This window comes from Hyla sarda, chromosome 5 (genome assembly GCF_029499605.1).
Source record: "Hyla sarda isolate aHylSar1 chromosome 5, aHylSar1.hap1, whole genome shotgun sequence".
Classification (NCBI taxonomy): domain Eukaryota; kingdom Metazoa; phylum Chordata; class Amphibia; order Anura; family Hylidae; genus Hyla; species Hyla sarda.
In genome coordinates, this window is record NC_079193.1 from 50,679,822 (window position 1) to 50,700,768 (window position 20,947).

Genomic DNA, 20,947 nt, shown 5'->3' on the forward strand with positions numbered 1-20,947 from the left:
TAAAAAAAAATAAAAAAAAGAGGTGGTTGTGGATACACGTAGTATTGTTATGTTGGTAGGGGAATGCTTAGGCATATAGGTGCATACATAAACACATCAACCCAGTTCAGGTAGAGATAGGAATAAATAAATAATAATAAATTGTGTGTGTGTGGTTATGTTTAGCAATTGTTAATGGGGGTATAAAAAAAAAAAAGAGGTCATAGGGAGATATGTTAATGCATATATATATATATATCAACAGAAGAATGCAGCAGCACACTGCCAGCACAAGGATATAGGTGAAACATTCTCTCTCTCTCTCTCTCTCTCTCTCTCTCTCTCTCTCTCTCTCTCTCTCTCTCTCTCTCTCTCTCTCTCTCTCTCTCTCTCTCTCTCTCTCTCTCTCTCTCTCTATATATATATATAATAAAGGTATGTCTTATACGGTTCATACACTCATAATATCATATACAGCGCACATTGTTATGGTGTTTTACAGTACATTCTTTTCCTTGTTATGTGCAGTATGTACAGTCATGGCTTGTGTGGGTACATAAACTCGGAATGGCTTGCGCAGCGGGTACGGTGGCAGCGTGGTATATAATTTATACCATTTCGGTGTTTGCAGGTATAGTGTTGTATACAGGTATACAGTACAGGCACACAGTGTTATATGCAGAGGATAGAGTTATAGGTATGTATTCAGTACACACGTTTCATAGCAACACACATGGTCCATACGGTTATAATATTATATGTGGCAAATACGGTATTGTATTTGTTAATTACAGTACATTTGGTTGTTTATAGGTGTTTATCTATAGGTGGCAGTCAAAAGATGCGTTTTTCATGGTAGCATTTACAGTACGTAAATTTCATTCATGTAGTTTTCACACGTTATAGTGTTTTTACCTTTGTAGGTATATTGTAGTATTGCAGTGCACATACCATATTTTTCGCCGTATAAGACGCACTTTTTCTTCCCCAAAACTGGGGGGGAAAAGTCGGTGAATACACCCCTATTGCGGCGGTCCCTGCGGCCATCAACGGCCGGGACCCGCGGCTAATACAGGACATCACCGATCGCTGACCGCCGCGTCTGAAGGGAAGGTGACACTAACCCGGCTCTTCAGTCGGGCTGTTCGGGACCGCCGCGATTTCACCTCGGCGGTCCCAAACAGCCCGACTGAATAGCCATGTTAGTGCTTACAGGACACCGGGAGGGACCTTACCTGCCTCCTCGGTGTCTCCTCCGTTCAGGGATCCCCTGTATGGCCGGTGCTCTCCTTCCTCGTCATCACGTTGTCGCGTACGTGCGTCGGCGTGCGTAACGACGTGATGACGGCGACGGAGAACGAGGATACCCGGCCGGCAGCAGAGACGTTCAGCAGCAGGCCGGCAGCAGAGCGGCGTGGACACGGCGACAGCGATGGAGCGACATCCAGGGCAGCAGTGACGGCTCCGGAGCGGCAGGAACACGTTAGTATTACCTCCTATGCAGTGGTCTTCAATCTGCGGACCTCCAGATGTTGCAAAACTACAACTCCCAGCATGCCCGGACAGCCAACGGCTGTCCGGGCATGCTGGGAGTTTTAGTTTTGCAACATCTGGAGGTCCGCAGGTTGAAGACCACTATTGGGTTCAAAATCTTACATTTTTTAGATTTTGCACCTAAAAGTAGGGTGCGTCTTATACGCCGGTGCGTCCTATAGGGTGAAAAATACGGTCCATTTGTTGCATTGGGGCACACACATTCTTTACATTAGTAATAGACATCTGTTACGGTTGTTGCGTATGCCTTGGCATAGCTTTGGTAGCGTGTAATCTTGTCAGCGTTTTCTGTGGGTATACGTATTGAGTAGGGGTTGGTAGGTAGTGTTGCTCACGAATATTCGCAATTCGAATATTATTCGCGAATATCGCATATTCGCGAATTCGCGAATTTCGCGAATATAGCGCTATATATTCGTAATTACGAATATTCGTGTTTTTTTTTTTTTTTTTTTTTTTTTTTTCACAGTACACATCACAGTGATCATCCCTCTCTGCTTCCAGCTTGTGTGGCGTAAAGAAGGTTCTAATACTACTGTGTGAGACTGGCGGGCGAAAATTCGCATATGCGAAGATTCGCGTATGCGAAAATTAGCATATGCAAATTTTCGCATATGCGAAGTTTCGCATATGCTAATTTTGTATATGCTAGTATTCACGTGTTAATTTTCGCATGTGCGAATTTACGCATATGCGAAAATAAAACGAGAATATGCGAATATATGACGAATATTCGTCCATATATTCGCGAATATTCGCGAATTCGAATATGGCCTATGCCGCTCAACACTATTGGTAGGTATGGTCTGGCACTCTTGATAATCTGTTTGGGCTTTGGCCTGTGTTCCTTTTATCTTGACACATGTCTGTCACAGTCTTATACTGTACTGTGGCTCATTTGTATCCTTAGCCCTTACTGCCCAGTATATACATGTGACTATTCTTGTAGATTTTTTCTGATGTAATCATATTATATACAGACCTATACCTGCCTTTCTATAGTGATCCAGTGCCCTTTATTTTATGTATTCTGTATTTCCCTATGTATGTTTTAACTTTGTGAGTTTAATAAAGTATATGGATTTATAATGATTTCATGTATTTGTGTGCACTAATTGTACACGTTATGGGGGTTCTAGCTCAGAAAGTGCACTCTCACGTACTTTTCATAGTAAGGTGTTTCTTCTTTTTCGGTATATGTATTGAGTCTACAATAGAGCTTTCAAATGTATAGGTAAAAAAGTTTTTTTGTTTAGCAGCTTTATATTTCCATTAAAATGAGTTACCTGTCTGTGTAATGTATGGTCTAAAGTTTGTATTAGTTTGGGTTCTGGTCTGAGGTCTTTATTAGTTTGGGTCTCGTCTTGTGTTTGTATTAGTTTGGGGTCAACCTTGGTCTGTATTAGATGGGGGGGGCAGGTCTGGTGTCTGTATTAGTTTATGGAGTCACATTTGGGGTCTGTATTAGTGTAGTGGGTCTGGTGTGCGGTCTATATTAGATTAGGGGGTCAGGTCCAGGGTCTGCATTAGTTTGGGGGTCTGTATTAGTGTATTTGGTCTGAGGTCTGTATTAGCTTAGGGGCCTGTTCTTAGGTTTGTATTAGTTTAGAGGTCTTGTTTGGGGTCCGTATTAGTTTATGGCTCTCGTCTTGAGTCTGGTCTGTATTAGTTTAAAATATCTGACCTGGGGTCTGCATTAGTTTAGGAGGTCTGATCTTGGGTCTTTATTAGTTTAGGGGTCTGGGGGTATGTATTAGTGTATGGGGTCTGGTCAAGAGTCTATTAGTTTAGGGGTCTGCTCTAGGGTCTGCATTAGTTTATGGGTCTTGTCTAGAGTTCATTTAAAAGGTCTAGGAGTGGGGTCTGTATAATTTTAGGAGGTCTGCTCTGGGGTCTGTAATTATTTAAGGACCTGGCATCTGATTTTATTTGTGTTTCTATAGAGAATGGGAATGACCACAGGACTGAGAGACCAAAGATATCTCAGCAGCAAACGCTGTTATCTCTCCTGATGTCGATTCTTGTATGACCATGAATAGAGATAAGGAAGCTTTTCAAAAGTTTAGCTCACAGGGCTGGCCAAACTTTTTAAAAGCGGTCTACATAAAATGAAAGGGTTAAGTTGCGCTGCTATGCAGTACACCTTAAACCTCATTATTTGGATTGCATTGAGTCTCAATCCTGAGACCCGCTGCGATCCTGAATTACAGGCCATGGAAGCTGGCAGCATAGCGCTGAGCTCAGCAATGCCGCGGGCTTCCCCGGCCTGTAATTCAGGATCGCAGCGGGTCTCAAGACTGACACTTGCTGCGATCAACAATATATATATATATATATATATATATATATATATATATATATATATAGAAAACGAACGGCAACCGCACTCCCATATGTTGCAAAAAAAGTGGTCTTTATTCACACAAACGTGAAAATGGCGACGTTTCGGCTAGCTCACCTAGTCATTATCAAGCACTGCTTGATAATGGCTAGGTGAGCTAGCCGAAACGTCGCCATTTTCACGTTTGTGTGAATAAAGACCACTTTTTTTGCAACATATGGGAGTGCGGTTGCCGTTCGTTTTCTATGTGGAGGGATTCGTAACCAGGATCTATAGCAACTGGACGCACCCTATCACTGCTGCATGGAACCTAGGAGTGCTGCTCTCTTGGAGTTTTCTATATATATATATATATATATATATATATTCTACATGCAATAGTAGATTAGCACCCAAGAATTCATAACACAAGTATAAATGAAACAATAGATTCAATTTATTTAACATATAAAACCAAACAATTTTATTGCATGCATTTTCACATATCCTGGCCCATCAGTACCTAGTTTGGTGTATTCCATCTGAATGTGTTTCTAGCAAACATGTGGTGTCCTGATCCTGATAGTCTGTGAATTACTATCTGTGCATTTTTAATCATATCTGATTCTACCTGACCCCTCCTGTACTGTTCTGACTTTCCTGCTGGCCTGTACTTGACTACGTCTATGCTTCATCCCTGGGTGCCGTTCTGACTCTCCTGTGTATGACTCGGGCTGCTGACTATGCCTACCTGTCTCACCCACTGGTGCCATGCATTGGTGTTATCTGATCTGCTGGGCCAGTCAATACCCACACCAAAAGAACACTTATGGGTGAGACCTGGTACCCTCTGACAGCAGAAGTCCAGGTTCTGCCATGTGAAGCAGGATAATGATGATGGGGGTACTTAGACACTGCTCCCTGGTGTGTCCCAAAGCCTAACCCCTTTGCTCACACCCGTTGCCTGTCACATTGTCCTTGTTTTAGAGACTTATACACCGTGTGCACAAATATTAGACAAGTATTTTGACCATTTCATCATTTTTATGTATATTTTCCAACTCCAAGCTGTATAAATGTAAACATTTATTGAATTGTCAGATGATGTGTATTTGTGTAATGAGGTAGGATGTGGCCTAAGGAGATTAATGCCCTATATCAAGGTGTGCAGAATTATTAGCTTCTTTTCCTCAAAATAGTTAAAAAAGCCTTTCAAAGAGATGCAGCACTTTTGACATATCACAAGATACTGGGCATGATCACAAAACCATCAAACGTTTTGTTGAAAATAGTTAATACGGTTGAAGGAAACATGTCAGGAAAAAAAGATGCAAAGAACCTGTCAAAAAATTGAATAGAATTAAACATGAAGCTACTAGGAACCCATTATCCCCCAGAGCTGTCATATTCTAGAACTGCAACCTACCTGGAGTGGCCAGTGTTCAGTGCTCAGAGACATGGCCATGGTATGGAAGGCTTAGGAGTTAAAAAACACATAAGCCTATTTTTCTTGCTTTTCCTAACAAATGTAAAAAAAACTTCACAGTGATGTATAAAATGGAAGTACAAAATAATTTGTGTAAATTTTATGGGGAAAAAAGGCAAGACCAGAACCCTTAGGCCATGTCAGACATCATAAAATGAATAGCAAAATACTCCCATAAAATAGGAATAAAATGCGTCCGTATTTTTAAGGTAATAATGCACACAGTGAAGGTCTGTGGAAAAGAGGCTGTCAGTGCACACACTGTTTAAAAAGTTTCTGTATTCCAATGTTGGAAAAATACTTTTTTTTTTAAATAGTGTGTGCACTGAAAGCCTCTTTTCCATAGACTTTCATTATGCACATTATTAGAATAAAAATATTGATATATTTTATTTTATGGACGTATCTTGCTATTGATTTTACAATGTGTCAACAAAGCTTAAAGGGGTACCCCAGTGCTCCAGCATTCCGAACATTTTGTTCAGAATGCTCAGAGCTGGAGGCTGTGATCATGATGTCACGGCCACGCCCCGTGTGACATCACATCACTCCCCCTCCATTCATGACTATGGGAGGGTGCAGCGGGAGATCGCAAAGAGCCCCAGCAGCAGGACCCGCACAATCAGACATCTTATCCCCTACCCTTTGGATAGGGAATATGATGTCTAGGGGCAGAGTACCCCTTTAAGTCTTTGTCCTGAATACAGCTACAACTCTTCCATAATATATGGCCTCACATTCAGAAACTAAACCTGGAATTACATCTCACAGAGTAATACAATGATTCCTATAACTCCTATGAGCAGAAGCGGGGCAGAATGAGACTTGTTTAGTCATTTAGTTCCAAGAAGTATCTGTAATGAGGGTCATTGTAGACACTACAGCTGCTAACAGGATGAAATATTTATCCAGCTATTACTTGTGAATACACTGTACATAGTAAATAGAAACTAATAGTAGACCTTAAAGGGGTACTCCACCCCTGGACATCTTAAAGATGTCTGATCGTGGTGGTCCTGCCCTCTCTCTATAGACTTGCATTAAGGGGGCGGGGAGTGACATTAAGGGGGGGGGGGGGTGGCGTAATGTCACGTTCCTCCACCTTAGCATCCCCAGTCATCAGCCACAGAGCGAAGCTCGCTTTGTGCACCAGATGACAGGGGATGCTGCAGGAGAGATCACACGGGTTCCCAGCGGCGGGAACTACGCAATCAGGCATCTTATAAGATAAGACGTCTAGAGGCAGAGTACCCCTTTAATAACTACAAAAGAACATTATATACGGTATCTATAAACACTTCATCTTGCAAAATTTTTATTGTAAATTTTACCCATTTTTTTTCTTTTCTTGCACATGTATGGCGGTTTAATGGTGTAAAAAAAACAAAATCATTTTCTTGCACTATTTATTTGTATTATGTAGGAAAAAAGCTGATTTTCTTCCTTTTCCTTTTTGAAATTAAAGGACTACTCTGGCGTTCAACTTTCTTTTTAATCCTGCCCAGGCTAGAAAAAAAAAATCCTTGACGTACCTTCCACTGCTCCTCTGGTGACTAGGGTATTGTTGTGCCGGCCTCCGCGGCAATTCTCTCCTTGGTGCAGGGTGGGCCACGGGTCAGACTTCAGCTCAGGTATTCATGGGGTCACAGTGATGTCCCTCCTTGGCCAGTCATTGGTTGAGCGGCAGTGTGACATATTATGCCCTAGCACCAGGAAGAAGACTTGGTCCCGGCTTCAAGACATCATATTGTCACTCAGCCAATCACTGGCTAAAGAATGACATCACTGCTACCAATGATAAGCTGAGTTGGAGTCTGACGCATCAACAGTCGGCACTGGGAAAGCGGCCAGAGGTAAGGCAACTGTTTTTGTTATTTTTTATGCTGGCAACCTGGGCAGGATTTAAAATAAATAAATAAATAAATAAGGTTAGTGCCAGAGTACCCCTTTACTGTCCTTAGTTTAATCAAACAAATATACAGGAAAGTGCTGTAACATAGTTATGCAAGTGTTATCTGTCTGACAACTCATATAAAATACTGGGAATCCATGTAGTGGGACACTGCATTATGGCTATTTGAACAAGCCCTTAAAGGGATCTGCTAAGGTTACAAACTCCCTTAAAAAACTAAATAGAAAGCATCACATCCAGCTTTAATGCACAGTATTATTTGGGCGCACTTTATTTTTCACCTACTTAGATTTCCAGTTATCTGACTCTTGAAATCTGTAATTTAGTAAAGTAGTCTACAGATTAAAAAAAGTGATCTGATCTGTGGGGTTCTTAATTATAGCCCTTCACAGCCATTTGCTTCTGCTTAAACAAAGGTAGCATTAGCTTACATTAACCTTGCCCCTTTGTGCTCCACCATGTGAGTGGTTTTCTGTCAAATAGCAGCGAGTAAAGATTTTGAAGCTGCAACAATCATTTAAAAGCATTTCTGAGAAAATTCAAGTTCAAAGTAAAAAACCATCTTAAAATGTAGATACGCTGTGTTAATGAAATGCGCCGAGCCTGTACTTTAGCAGGAATCTGGAGGGTCAGGTACAATGAATCCAAATAAGTAGCTTTACTTTACTGCCCCAGATTTATGGTATTATATGTAATTGACTTCATCCATGCCCATACAGAAGAACTGTGGAATGTTCTACATTTTAGTTTAGAATTAGCCCAAAAATCCATGTAAAAGCTGACATTTATCTTAGGATAGATACAGTACCTGCTTCTCCCAGGCACTTACTCATTTATTCACTTACTGCCGATTACTTGGAAGTTTGTTCCAGAATCTACTACTCTTTCAGAAGAATAATAACCTTTTGTGTATACATTCAGTGATTATTTGTGGAAAGTTCCAAAATGTTGTAAAAATTTGGGAAACTTTAAAGGGGTACTCCCCCCCTGGACATCTTATCCCCTATCCAAAGGTCCCGCCGCTGGGGACCCCTGCGATTTCAGCTGTGGCACCCCAGACATCCGGTGCACGGAGCGAACTTCGCTCCATGACGGACGATACAGGGCGTAGGCTCGTGATGTCACGGCCACGTCCCACTTGTGACATAATGACCATGCCCACTCAATGCAAGTCTATGGGAGGGGGCATGACGGGCGTGACGCCCCCTACCATAGACTTGCATTGAGGGGGCATGGCTGTGACGTAACGAGCGGGGCACGGCCGTGAGGTCATGAGCCTCTGGCACTGCACCCAATGCTCTAAATGAACGCTGGGTGCAGCAGGGAGATCGCGGGGGTCCCCAGCGGCAGGACCCCCGTGATCAAGTATCTTATGCCCTATCCTTTAAATAGTGGATAAGATGTCTAGGGGCAGAGTACCCCCTTTAAATTCTCTGCTTGTAAGAAGGATAGCCATGCCACATGATTTAGCTATAAATTCACATTTATAATCTGTTTACTTTATGGTGTAGAGAAAGTAGTCTTCTGATCCCAAAAAATAACAAAAACAAAAAAGGATAGGCACTTACCCGACAGAGATTTTATAGTTAAGTAACTGAAGTGGACAGAAAATAATAAATAATAAGGCCTTTATTGCCAAATGAACAGTTCACAAACAGCCAATGTGTTTCGAGGAGATGGCACCCCTCTTCATGATGTCCTATGGCAATATGTCTACTTATGGTGTTATCCTTTGGCAAAAGTGGTGGAGCAGAAAAGGCGGCTGATAAGTGGAAAAAGATGCATTTTTCTTTGATAGGAAATAGAAATTAGAAAGTTTTGTATATTGATGAAATGATTTTATTCTACTTTATGGTCTATATAGTGGTTTTGTTCTTTCTCTTGTGTATAAAGTTTTGTATATTGTACAAGTGTTTACAAAACTTCTTATGACACTTGTACAGTTGAGTAATGTAAAATATAGTAAAAAATGTAATGCCTGATTAAAGGTTCTGATTATGGAACAGAAAGTGGATGGAAAAGTTGAGAAATAAGCATTATGTTTGATAAGAATACTACAAAGTTTGTTACATTTACTTGTTCAATTGATTTATACAAAATTAAGCGAAAGTGTAGTGAAAGGTTTTGATTATGTCCCCCTTTCCACTTTTTCCTTCAGGCTATACAGATTACTGTATCTATCTATTCATCTATCTATTGTCTTGATATTTGTCTATGTAGATTTGCATCTGTAAATGTATTACTTTCTCTCACTTTATTAGCAGGTGTTTATTGTAATTTATACATAAGAATGATAAATAAATGCAGATTATGGTCTAGAGAGGCCTCTACGTGGAAAGGGTTAAGTTATTAATCTTGGGATTGGTTGTGGTTCTCGTGAAATTTAATTTCTTCTGCTCACACAGACCCAATTATCAAGGTAAATGCTTTAAAAGATATGAGTTTATCTGAGGACATCTCCCAGACTCCTGCACTATGTCTGCATTATTGTCAAGGTAAGAGTGCCATAATGGGTCATGTAACACAGAGCATCTTAATGTAATGAAATACAGAGAGTACAGGATATAACCACTCACTCTGGTCATGTATAGACAACAGCTTTATTGTATAAAGATATAAATTAGCACAGTTCCAGGTCTAGGTTTAATCCATTTTGGAGTTCTATATTGATACTTTTCTTATTCCGTTCTTATAAATGGTTGATTGTCTTGTCTTTCCTCTTTATTTTGGTGTTATAGGAACAAAACAGATTTGAGGGGTACTGTACGATATATTTGGGTACTCATGTTTGCGGTATTATTGCTATTTTTGGCATTTTATCAAGCAAGTCTAGTTATTACACAAGTTGCTGGAATTGTACTTGGTATCATCCAATGTTCTTGCCTCTGACTAAGAAAATAAAATATGTATCCATTCTTCCTGTACATGGCTCAGGTTCACCTATGATTTACCCAAAAAGCACCAGATTCCTTGAGGCAAACATCTTTGGCACAACTAATAGCCAATGCACACTTCAAAATAGTTGTATGCGATTTAAAAACAACTGGTTTTATTAAAAAACAGTGACCCCAATCTTTGGTACACAGCAGTTACATGACATGGCAGCAGGGAGGGTCCACCTTCAGGCATCATGCTCCTTGACTGGTTATGCCAAGAGTTTGACTGTATGAGGTTGTGGGTGGAAGGGACAAAGATTGTGCTACCACATTACTGGAGAAAACATAGAGCATGATAAAGTGGTGGGTTAACCACTATTGGTAATGTTGAAATGCCTATACTCTAACAGAAGCCTACTGATAAAAGAGGGGATTTGACCATACAAGAAATACCTTGTAAACCTGGGTCAGAAGTTGACCATCCAAATGGTCACCATTGAGGAGACAACTGTGAGGTCTGTGGGAAGAAGAGACTGCTGGACTGCCACAACCTACAGTCAGAAAGAGCTGTGAGAACCAGATACTACCCAGAACAGGGAAGAGGAAAGCCACCCCACGTGACAAGATGTACAGATTGTGGGTCAAACAGACTAGTTTTTGTCTATTATAAATCAGTAGGCACCATAGCTGTGCTTCTTAGTCTACCTCAATATTAGGATCCCTTGAGTGAGCACTGTGTATATTTTTTCAACTACCAAGTATATTTCCTCTAGAGTAGTGAAGTTGAACTACCTTCGAGGAGAACTTCTGTGTGGACTATCACTGCATCATCATTTCTGTGTGAGGTGGTCACTGACAGGGCTTCGCCTTGAGAAGGTTTTTTTCCCTCCTACTTGTTCCCAATATACCTGTATGGGTGTCGCTTCTGTAGCCGGTATCTTACTCCCCTTGCAACCTGTTTCCCTATTTAGGGGGGAGATATACCTAGATGTCAACCTATGCAGTCAGTAAAAAAACAGATAAGTCTTCTTAAGATTCCGCCAAATCAGATGAGTTGTCCCTGGCTCTTGTAAGGACCTCTGGTTTGAAGAATTAGTGATCTTTTGTGTGTGCTTGTTGTCATTATTCACAGGCCAGGCTGGGTCTAGAATTAGTCCTGGAATTTTTGGAGTTATTTAAACTGATTGTTGAAATTTTTTTTATTCCTGTTGGATAACACATATGTGGTAACGGGGTGTGATGCAGGGCAGATGGAAATACCCTAGGGGCAGATGACACTAACCCCTTGTATTGGTGATGCCAGGGCGTAGTTTATCCTCAATACCACCTGAAGGTATACCGCTGAATCCTGGGCTAGGCATGGGGGCAATAAAGACTCCAACGCCAAGTTACGGACAACTGTAGCTTCACTGAGGGTAGACGGATGGTAAATTATATACAGTTCAGCCAGGGCCCACGGAGGTGACCAGTGTTTCAGAGACCTTAAGGGCTTGCTGGTACTTGTAGTAGGACTGGACAAATTAATGCAGGCCACGCTGACTTGACAGTTGCTGACAGGGACTGACTTGACTTGACTGATGACTGACAAAGCTATGACTAGCTTACATGCAATTGACTGTGGCTGCAGACTGGACTTGAGGCTTCCAATGACTCTGGACACACACACTAGGTCTCGACTTGACCTCAGCAAAGACTAGCTCCACCCAGGGCGTACCCCTTTAATGTTCACTCCGCTGCGTCATATGGTAATTGCTACTTCCTGCTGGGTCCTTCCGGCAGAATCCACCCAGACACTTTCTCAGAGCCGGTACATGCTGGCCCCTGCCATGGATTCAAAATAAAATGATGTATTATCAAAATTGTTTAGAAAATCGGTTGGGTCCTCATGTATTAAGATATTTTAAAGCTGCTCAAATAGGACAACTTAACATGGGGGAACATTTAAAAAAAAAGTGCTTTGGTAGATGCCACATAAACAAAACAAAAAGGTTATCAGGAGATAAGATCACATTTGCATATTTAGTGGACTTTTGTTGCCCTATGACTTGTAATTTAATAATGTCCTCAAAAAATTTCTTAAAGGGGTACTCCGCCCCTAGACATCTTATTCTCTGTCCAAAGGATAGGGGATAAAATGTCTGATCGCGGGGGTCCCACAGCTGGGACCCCCGTGATCTTTGTGCAGCAGCCAGCATTCTTTTAGAACACTGGGTCCCGACAGCGGGGGTCAGCCACGCCCCTTGTGACATCACACCACACACCCTCAATGAAAATCTATGGGAGGGGGCGTGGCAACCACCATGCCCCCTCCCACAGACTTGCATTGAGGGGGCGTGGCATGACATCACAAAATGTTCTGAATGCTGAGGCAGCGGAGTACCCCTTAAGGTTACCCACCCATTATCAATCCTCAGCACCTGGCCCATAATTACTTCTCGTTTTGCCAACTCTGCCAACTGTTGCTTTCAGAGACTACATTGGAGGTAGTAATTGGGGCGACTGAAAATTAACTAAAACTAAATATGAAAAAATCCTTTAAAGGGGTACTCCCGTGGAAAACTTATTTTTTTTTTTTAAATCAACTGGTTCCAGAAAGTTAAACAGATTTGTAAATTACTTCTATTAAAAAAATCTTAATCCTTCCAGTACTTTTTAGGGGCTGTATACTACAGAGGAAGTGCGTTACTTTTTAGATTTCTCTGATGACATGACCACAGTGCTCTCTGCTGACCTCTGTCCATTTTTGGAACTGTCCAGAGCAGGAGAAAATCCCCATAGCAAACATATGCTGCTCTGGACAGTTCCTAAAATGGACAGCAGAGGTCAGCAGAGAGCACTGTGGTCATGACATCAGAGAAATCTAAAAAGTAAAGCATTTCCTCTGTAGTATATAGCCCCTAAAAAGTACTGGAAGGATTAAGATTTTTTAAATAGAATTAATTTACAAATCTGTTTAACTTTCTGGCACCAGTTGATTTAAAAAAAAAAAAAAAGGTTTTCCACAGGAGTACCCCTTTAAGATTGGTGCTCATGCCCACTGCCCTCAGACCTCCAAAAGTAGCATGTTCCTGTAATACGTTCACTTTTAAATATTGCATTATTTATTCCCAGTATATACCTCAGAAACACGAATCTGTTTACGTGGCAGCATTGTCTGATCTGCACACAACCACATCATAACAATTTGACTCATTAGCATTTTGATTGAACAATGTTAAGTTTTCCGACCTGAAATATGCATGTGAATAATTTACACTAAATGGAAATATGGAAAGGTTAAATTATCGGTGTCATTACTAAGAACTTCTGACAAATGTTGTAAGCCGTGTCATTTACCTAAATAGCAAAATTGAATACATAAGCGATTTTGACGGAATAGTCCTATTTTTGTCTAATTTATGGAACAGATTCTGCATGTATATGGATTTCAGAACTGCAGATTGCAGTAAACATTCTAATGTGTAGCATGGGATTATTTTCTGGAGAATTTATGCCGTTTTTCTTTTTGCTTAAATCTGTTTTGTTTAACACATTTAGAACAATTCAAATATTGAGTAAAAGCAGAAGACGTGTCCACTGCAGACAATCGGGTTTCTACTTTTATTGTTGAAAGGGCCTCGGAAAGGAGATCTGGAATTGAATTGGTTTCTATAGCGTGCCTTATTTTTGCAAAATCTCCATCTTTATAGTTTGGTAACTTTTTTTTGTCAGTTTGTTAAAGGATGTAGAAGTGTGAATCTTCAAAAAGAGAAATAGTGGGATCACACCCACCATTGAAAATTAAATTCAATACTTTAATTCAGCTTCATTAAAGGGGAACTCCTGTGGAAACAAGTGGAAAACAAATGTTTTCAAATCAACTGGTGCCAGAAAGTTAAACAGATTTGTAAAGTACAATGTGCAAGGAGAAGGTGAAAAAAGTCAGCAGACTCACCAAGGCTTCTTTTTTCAGGGTTGCTTCTTTATTAAATACTCACATATAAAACTCGAAGAAGAAGCTCGAATATCGAGTGAAACAGATTCTGTCGCCTGACAGTGAATACACCCTTCATTGTGATCCTCTCTCCTCCTTTGCACGAAGTTTTATATGTGAGTATTTAATAAAGAAGCAACCCTGAAAAAAGAAGCCTTGGTGAGTCTGCTGACTTTTTTCACCTTCTCCTTGCACATTGTACTTGACTCGTCTTACAAGTCAGAGCACTACCTTAGCTTCGGGGACTACTCCTATTCATCCTAGATCCAGGTCCTACCGGTGGTCAGCAGCTGTGCCAGACATTGAAATCTCTGTTTTTTGCCAGATTTGTAAAGTACCTCTATTTAAAAATCTTAATCCTTCCAGTACTTATCAGCTGCTGCATACTACAGAAAAATGTGTGAAGTTCTTTCCTGTCTGACAACAGTGCTCTTTGCTGACACCTCTGTCCGTGTCAGGAACTTTCCAGATTAGAATCAAATCCCCATAGAAAACCTCTCCTGCTCTGGACAGTTCCTGACATGGACAGAGGTGTCAGCAAAGAGCATTGTTGTCAGACTGGAAAGAACTTCACAAATTTCTGTGATGTATATCTGTAGTATACAGCAACTGATAAGTATTAGAAGGGTTAAGATTTTTTAATAGAAGTAATTCCCAAATCTGTTTAATTTTATGGCACCAGTTGATTTGAAATTTTTTTCCCACCAGAGCTCCCCTTTAAAATCGATGTGCCCAAGTGCTGGAGAGAGAGTCTGTGATCAGCACTTGGCTGACTGACTGGCAGAGGTGACGTCCAATCACCCATTTTCTCTGAGCCTTTCAGGTTTGACGTCTGTGACGAACAACTACCCCCGTCCTCCCCCTCCCCCACATGGGGAAATACCCCATGTGTGAATGCCAAGTGCACTGCGGGCGCACTACAATGCTCAGTAGAGAAGGAGTCTCATTTTGAAAGCAAATTTTGCTTTAATGGTTTTTGGGGGGAAGGTCACATTTAGGAAAACCCCTGTGGTGCCAGAACAGCATAAAAAAAGCCCCACATGGCATACTATTTGTGAAACAACACCCCTCAAGGAACGTAACAAGTGGTACAGTGAGCCTTTACACCTGTGGGATGTAAATGCTCACTGCACCCCTTATTACATTCCTTGAGAAGTGTAGTTTTCAAAATGGGGTCACATGTTGGGGGGGGCACTGTTCTTGCACTATGGGGGCTTTGTAAACGCACATTGCCTTTACTTCCAGCCTAATTCTCTCTTCTAAAGCCCAATGGTGCTCCTTCTCTTCTGAGCATTTTAGTGCACCAGCAGAGCATTTACGTCCAAATATGGGTATTTATATGGGAATTACCATTTTTGGTAGGCTTTTTTCCTATTACCCCTTGTGAAAATGAAAAAATTGGGATAACACCAGCATTTTAGTGAAAAAATAAAAAAAATTCCTTTTCACGTCCAACTTTAATGGAATTTCTTCAAAAATCTGTGGGGTGTTAAGGCTCACAATACCCCTTGTTATGTTCCGTGAGGGGTGTAGTTTCCAAAATGGGGTCACATGTGTCTGTTTTTCTTTTTGCGTATATGTCAAAACCGCTGTGATGATCCCCCCCCCCCCCCCCCCCCCCCCGTGCAAATCACCTCAAATGTACATGGTGCACTCTCAGGGAGTTAGGGCGTACGCCCTGAGTCCCTATGTGGTTAAGAAATGTTAACATATGATCACCAGTTGCCATGTGAGTTGTCATGTGAATGTAACCAAGGAGGCATCAGTGACCATGTGACCCTAAGGTTGACCTATTGGACCCCACCAGAGTCTCCCCTATAAAAGCCCTGGGAGGAGTCTCTTCTCTCTCTTTGGAGATTAGTCTTTGCTGAGGTCAAGTCAAGCCAAGGCTTGTGTCTGGAGTCCATAGGAGGCCTCCAGTCAGTCCTGCAGCCACAAGCTACAAATCTACAAGTACACTAGAGTCACAGCTTAGTCAGTCTTAAGTCAAATCACATCATGCACAGTCATCTGTTGTCAAGTCAGAGTGACCTGCACTAAAATTGTCCTAACCTATTGCAAGTCCCAGCAAGCCCTTAAGGTCTCTGTGTCACTACCTCCGTGGGCCTGGCTGAACTGTATAGACTGTTCCATCTGCCACTCAGTAAAGCTACCGCTGTCCGTAACTTGGCGTCGGAGTAATTCTTGCCCCCTGTGCCTAGCCCAGGACTCAGCGGTATACCTTCGGGTGGCATTGAGGATAAACCACGTCTGGCATCACGAATACAAGGAGTTAATGCCATCTGCCCCTAGAAATATTCCACCTACCCTACATCACACCCAAATACCACAACCATACTAGTGATAATTATGTAAAGTAAAACCAGCACTGCCATACTGTAGGCTGTATTAGAGGAGCAACAGAAGTGAGTAGCAGACCTTTGGTCACCAAAGTAGCTCATCGGACCAACTGGAATTGTACTGTGGCAGTCCGATGAGAACCACAAACTCATTGGCACCTGGCATTTTCCTCCTTTTGATTGATCATGACACCCAAAGTGTTAATGGCAGACATTGGCACGATCGCTGATGTCCGTGATTGACTGTGAGTGTCAGCTGCTGATCATAGCCGTCAATTACTGTCTATGAAGCCAGCAAAGCTCCTGTGCTCATTTAAAAGACTGTGGCCCTGATTTACTATTGTAAACCCCACAAGTTTTATTTTTTAAATAATTTATATTTTCTCAAGTAGTAAGTATAAAAGATTTCCAAAAATGCAGTAACAGTCAAGAGTGTAACCAGTATGAGAATACAAAAAGAGGGCTCGCAGGTCCTCCAAAACAGAAGCATAGAGAATGATAAATAAGACTTTTCCCATTTTCTATATAAGTAGAGCACAGTCGTGAAATAAGTAAATTGCACAATTCTACTAGGTACAATCAGATCAATCACGGCTATATGTGATGTTCGGTATGTACTCTAGTTAGCTTCTTCTGGTTTAGGAATATCAGATACATAACATGGGAGATGGTAAATAAAGAAAAAACAACAGAAGAATTGTAGTAGCTCAAAAACAATAATTCCCAGAAATATAATTTCTAGAATATCAAAGGACATACAGGGGGTGACACACGAGACAAACAATCCATACAAACAGGTAGGACAGACAAGCAGCCGCCATCCAGTACCTAACCACCGACTACCTTCAACAGTATATTCAGAATCGGTGCCTAAGGCAACAAAGGACAGAAAATACTTAATAATGGGGATTTATAGAGCCTCAAGGAATTTTTAACGCCCCCAGAGATCCAGCCAGAGCCGCCATAGTATACCATTGAGTAGATGCAAAGGGGCGAACTATAGGTATAATTTCAGAGGCAGTATAACTTTTAGTCAGAAAGCTGTGCCATTTTCTAAACAACTTTTTTGCCTCTCGTTCTTTATGTCGTAGAGCCTCCCTCCTCTCCAAATCAAAAAGGTGTTTCAATGCTTCCACTAAATGAGCAATCGTAGGGACTGAGGGCGAAAGCCATTCACGCAGTAAGTTTAATTTAGCAAGAAATATGACCGCATGCGTAACAGGCGACAAATGCTTGTAAGTGTAACTTTCATTTAACCTTTTCACCGTAATATGAAAAAGGGCTTCATAGGGACCTATAGGTAAGTTTGCATCGGCCACCTGCAGCGGTATAAGGAAATTCGATATTAGTCTCCAATAGGCCTGAACTTGCGGACATAGCCACATACAGTGATACAGATCAGCATGTGGTAATTTGCATTTCGTGCAATAATCAATCCTAGATGGGTTACTTATAGAAGGTGGCAAAGTGAATGCATATATAGCAGAATGTATGAGTTTAAGTTGGGATTCTCTCCATTTCTCATTAGTTACATGATTCCTAAAATCCGACCATCCTACCAAAATATGAACAGGGGCATCAGCATCTTGTAGAATGGTCGCCCATTTCGATCCTATGGCCTTTGCAGGAGGGGGATGTACCATCTGCGTAGTTTATGATAGAACACGGAGATGGATCTATCCGTTGTGGAAGTGAGAATGGAATCAAATTCAGTAGGGTCTGCTTCCTTGGTAGGGTCTCTAAGTTTAGACCTACAGAAGGAGCTAATCTGGTTATATTGGAGAAAATGTGAGGTAGGAATGGCATATCGTTCGGTCAATTCCTGAAACGTGTGCCATCTCTTCTAAGTAGGATGGATGAGATCACCCACATAATTGACTCCACTCTGATGCTACAAGGTAAATAAAGAACTTTCCTGACCAGCTGTAAAGTCAGGTGTAGCCCATAAGGATAAGTGTTTTGAGCACAGAAAGGGTAATGTCATTCGTCTTCTCAGCTCCCTCCATGTGGCCCACGTGTCTTTAAACACCAGGGAGCGCCTGACAGCTGGCGGCAGAGATGAAAACGGGAAATGAAGTTACTCAAAAGGATGCCATGGTGTAGTGAATGCTGTTTCCAAGTGTAGGTTGGAGTAAAAGGACGAGTTGTGGTACCAGTCCATAACATGCTAGATTATAAGATCTGATGTCTGGGAAATTTACTCCACCCGCATCAGGAAAAAGCATTAATTTTCGCAAAGCTATCCACGGATTCTTCCCAGCCCAGATGAATTTTGTGAACGTGGAAGTTAAGAGGTTAACATCGGAATGCTTTAGCAGCAGTGGTATAGTTTGGAGAGGGTACAATAATTTTGCAAAGCTACACATTTTAATCAGGTGACACCTTCCTAGGAGCGATATTGGGAGACTATGCCATTTATATAATTCCATTTGAATCCTATGGAGCAACGGTGGGTAGTTTAGGGTGTATAGTGAATGGGGCTGTTTACCAATATTAATTCCCAAATATGTGATGTGTCGGGGAGCAACTGGAACCCCCAAGGAGAGTATGTGTCGGGAGTAATTGGGAAGTGGTTGTTTCAATAGTAAAAGAGAGGACTTATGTGCATTTATCTTGTAACCTGAGTAAGATACAAACTGCTCCAAGGCATCCAGAACTCCAGGTACATCTCTTATGGGGTCCTGCATATGGAGGATTATATCATCTGCATATAGAGAAGCTTTGACCTCTGCAGTCCCAACCGTGATGCCCCTAAACAGCGTGGAGGTAGTCAGGTATCTCGTCAAAGGTTCTAACGCTATATTAAATAAAAGGGGGGATAACGGGCATCCCTGACGGGTGCCTTTATATATAGGGAAAATGGGTGATAGAAAACCTGGTAAATGTATTCTGGATTTGGGAGAGCGATAAATGGAGTGTAACAGGGTTTGGAAGGATCCCCTGATTTGCATAGCGTCCAACACCGCATCCAACCACTCCCAGCTGACGTTGTCAAATGCCTTTTCAGCATCTAGCGTGAGCAACGAAGGGCAACCAAGAGTGTCAGAGCGGTGTCGGACTGTATCCAAAATAGCTAAGACTATACGTATATTTGTAACAGCAGCTCTTTATTTCACAAAGCCTGCCTGAGCTGGGGAAATAAGGAAAGGCATAAGGCCGCTAACCTATCTGCCATAATGCTAGAAAGAATCTTTGAATCTACATTGATAAGGGATATAGGCCTATAGGGTCTAGTGGATCCTTATTTGGTTTAGGTATAAGTCTAACATAAGACATGGAAGCCGATTCCCAGGAAGCTCGCCCCTGTAAAATTTGGTTAAATAAATCAGCGAGTGTTGTATGGACTTGTTCCTGGAGAAGTTTGTAAAACTCCCCGGTCAGGCCATCCGGGCCAGGAGCTTTCAAATTTTTGATATGTTTAATGGTCTGTAAAACCAATTCCGGGGAAATGGGAGCATTAAGGGATGCCAACTGTTCCTCACTTACAGTCGGTAGGGTAACCTTGCTAAGAATAGTATCTATAGGTTGAAAGTGGGAGGATGTAGTAGAATAGAAGTCAGCATAGTATTTACCCATATATCCCGAAATGCGTTTAGGATCAGTAAGAATGGTGTCCTGAGAGGTTTTAAGTGATAATATGGAAGCAGGGGGGTTTTGACCTTTAGCCAGAAAAGCCAGGAGGCGCCCTGATTTATTACCAAACTTATGTAAAAGAGCTTGAAATTGCATATGATAATGCTTTTCTCTTTCTGCCAGCCAGCTGTCAAAGTCACCCTTAGCCGCAATCTAGATTTGTTTGTGCAAAGGAGAGGGGTCCAATAAAAAAGCTGTATACGCTTTTTGCAGGGAACCACTCGCATTAGCATATTTAATAGCTAGTTCTTTCTTCTTCCCAGCTACATAAGATATAATATGACCTCGTAAAACCGCTTTCGCGGTGTCTTAGAATAAAACCGTATTTTGAGAGTGTGCTCCATTATGCGTCACATATTCCAACCACCAACCTTTCAGTAACTCTGCAAAAGAATCATCCTTGTACAAAGCAGCTGGAAACCTCCAGATGATATCAGTGCCATGTGGGTGGCAGTTGGCTAGATGAAGCATGATAGGAGCATGATCCGAGATAACCATATTTTCTATGCGCGTATCTAAGACTCGAGACCCCAGAGAAGAGTGGATCAACACCGAATCAATGCGCGACCAGGTGTCCTGTGCATGAGAGAAAAAAGAACACTGTCTCTCTGCCGGATTATGGACCCTCCAAGGATCTATTAAAGATGTATGTTCCATAAGAGGTTTTAGAACCTGATCACGCCTTGACTCTGTCCTATCTGTGACAAGAGATCTATCCTCTAGACAATTTATCACAGAGTTGAAATCACCTCCAACTATCTTCACAAGTACAGAATCTACCAGGATCCTGGACTCCAAAGAAGCAAAGAATGTTTCATTTACGTCATTGGGCCCATAGACATTGTATATACTATAGGTTCCGTTAGGGGAGTCTA